This window comes from Myotis brandtii, unplaced genomic scaffold (assembly GCF_000412655.1).
Source record: "Myotis brandtii unplaced genomic scaffold, ASM41265v1 scaffold458, whole genome shotgun sequence".
Classification (NCBI taxonomy): domain Eukaryota; kingdom Metazoa; phylum Chordata; class Mammalia; order Chiroptera; family Vespertilionidae; genus Myotis; species Myotis brandtii.
In genome coordinates, this window is record NW_005367516.1 from 433,179 (window position 1) to 436,174 (window position 2,996).

The window sequence follows — 2,996 nt, forward strand, 5'->3', positions numbered from 1 at the left end:
GGCCCTGGCCCCCGAGTGTCCCCCAGGCCCCGTCCCGCCCTGGTCCCTCCCGCACTCAGAGCTGGAGCGCCTGCCGCCCCCAATAGCCCCACCTTCTCGACCCTGTGTCTTTGCTCGTCTTATGTTGCCACTCACAGCGCCATCATTCACAACAGAATTTGCATAATTATTGATGGCATTTACATGATTACATATGCAATTCGTAAGTACTTCATTAAGGGCTTTTGGCCAATTCTGGAAAACATGTTTCTTTTGTACATTTCTGCTTTGGGGAGAGTGCTCTGCTGTGCTTCTCAGGACACGAATCTGTTGGCCATGTTGTCCTTCAATGACCCACTGTCAGCGGCAGAGCGCGGACAGCAGCTCCTGAATGAATACGCGTCTAGTGGGGCTCCTGCCGGCACTGACAGGCAGCGGAGACCGTGAGCGGGCCGAAGGGACCGTGCGGAGGGAGGGGTGTGAGGCCCTGGGGTGTGCTATGCCCGGGCTTTGCTTGGAGAGGGGCTGGAAGGCGGAGTTTGAGGAGAAACGGCCTTGTGTTTGGGCCCCTGCCGTCTAACTGGTGCGTGAGGACGCGTGGAAGGTGGGCCTCTGGGTCCCGTGGGAACATGGGCTTCCTCCTGGGCTCCCTGGGCGTCGGCTACATCGTGGACAGGCACGCAAAGGCCCACCGCCTGCGCGGAGCGCCGGCGCCTCGAGGAGCATGGCTTTCGGGGACGGTGACAGAAGAGATGGCCAGTGGGAAGCGCTTGCAGAAGTGGACAGAGACGAGGTGGCGGCCAGGGCTTTGCATGCCTGTGGGAGCGAGGCGGAGAAAGGTGGGGTTCAGGCTGGATTCCAGAGGTCAGACTGCATGCGGGGTGCATAGATGGGGCTGGGAGAAGGGGGCACAAGGCTTATGCCTCCAGCAAATGGGGGGCGGGCCCTTGTTTGAGAAGGGACCGCGTGGGTAGGAACTGACCTTGTGGCAGCTCTTCGGGGAGAAGGGGGGGCACCATCAGGAGCTCTGTGCCGGCAGTGCTAAGGCTGAGAGGTGTTAAGAGCAGCCTGTGAGCCCTGGGCGGGCGGCCCCGTTGGGTGGAGCATCTCCCTGTGCACTGATTCCCGGTCAGGGCACATCCCCAGGTTGTGGGTTCGATCCCCAGTTGGGGCGCGTACAGGACGCAACCAATCGATGTTTCTCTCTCACATCAATGTTTCTCTCTCTCTCTCTCCCCCCCTTTCTCTATAAAAAATCAATAAAAAGCCCCCACATGTTCTCAGGTGAGGATTAAAGAAATTACAAAACAACAACAGACAAGAGTATCCTGTGAGAGAGAAGGGAGGTCAGGCAGGCGGTTGGATGTCCGGGTTGTGCTTAGAAGAGAGCTTTGGGCTGGAGTTGTATTTTGGGACGTGGCCCCAGTCACTGGTAGTTAAAGCTGTAAACCATTCATGCTGGAGATAGGCCAGGAGAGGGCAGAGAGAGGACACGTGGAGGTCGGAGGGAGGGGCTGCTGGTGAAGGAAGTTTAGGAGACATGGCAGCAGACGGAAGGACAACTGCCTACCGGGCTAGTGTGATGCTACGGAAAAGGAGAGCAGACTGGCCCGAGGAGGAGCCGTCAGATCTGTGGACACAGCCACCGCGAGTCCCCAGGGCCAGGACGGGGTGAGCGGGAGGCGAAGGGAAGTGAGAGACGAGGAGGTGGCGTTCATGTGTGTGGACCACTCTGTCCAGCGAGCTGGGCGTGGAGCACAGCTGGGGAGGGGGGAGCACCAGAGAGGGGGCAGGTCCAGGGCGAGATGACGTCACGTGGGGGGAGCGAGGGCCTGGGCGCAGGCAGGGGCTGGGCCCGCGTGCAGGGTGGAGGGGTCTTTGGTGGGTGACACAGGGGGGAAGGGGGAGGAGGTGGACGCCAGTGCCCTGAGGTCTGAACGTTCTGGGGTGAGAGGATGCGGCTTCTGCCCGAGAAGTTTCTCTATTAGTGAAGGAGGAGGAAGGCCACTGGCTGGTGAGGGTGGCACGGGGAAGGGATGGGAAACGAGGAGTCTAGGAAGGAGGAAGGCGGGGGACAAGCCGAGAACCTGCAAGAGGGTGCAGGCCGGCTGAGGGGTCCCCCGAGTGCACGGATTTCATAGATTAATAATAGTACCTGTCTCATAGCCCTGTCGGGAGGATGAATGAGATGATAATATGTGTAAAAGGCTTAGATACAGGGAATGCTGGTTGTTATTTTAATGTGCAATTCATGCGTCCTGCCAGAAGGTGGCAGCCCTGCCCATTTGGGAACTTGGAAAATCCAGGTTGTACATTCCTTTCTCTGGAATTAAGCTCTTCATCGGGAATAGGTGGCTTGCCCCATTTGCCTGGCTAACGGGCCTGCAGGGGGCGCCCCGCTTGCCTAACTTCCTTCTTTCTCTCTGGACACGTCTGTCCAGGACGGGAGCAGACGCATCCCTGTACTTGTCGGGGCCCAGCGGGCGTATCCCGGAGGGGCCTCGCCCACAGGCACTGGCCCGCGGGGAGAAGACAGGAACGTCTCAGCAGCTGAGCCTCTCCTCACAGTGCAAACCCCAAAACTGCTGCCAATGCTCCGAGCCCCAAGTTCCGTCCTTTTCTAAAAGCGACACACGGGCCCTAACCGGTTTGGCTCAGTGGATAGAGCGTCGGCCTGCAGACTGAAAGGTCCCAGGTTCGATTCCGGTCAAGGGCATGTACCTTGGTTGCGGGCACATCCCCAGTAGGGGGTGTGCAGGAGGCAGCTGATCGATGTTTCTCTCTCATCGATGTTGCTAACTCTCTATCCCTCTCCCTTCCTCTCTGTAAAAAATCAATAAAATAAAAAATAAAAGCGACACACAGGAGTGTCTGGATTTCCCCCTAGAATGACTCCGTGGTCCCGTCTGTGTGCCACGTCCGTCACGTGGCTCTTCTGGTCTCGAACACGGATGGGGGCCGGCGGGCCCGGGTGGAGAGAGTGAGGGGCCGGGGCTCTTGGAGGGCGGAGGGCAGGG

The 2,996-nt window shown here is 58.9% G+C and overlaps 1 protein-coding gene across 1 annotated transcript in view; it reads left to right on the forward strand.

Annotated features, from left to right (window-relative positions):
- The window catches only part of LOC106727648 (solute carrier family 22 member 1-like), a 12,517-nt gene that overhangs the window by 4,455 nt on the left and 5,066 nt on the right, over nt 1–2,996 (forward strand). The window lies entirely within an intron of this gene.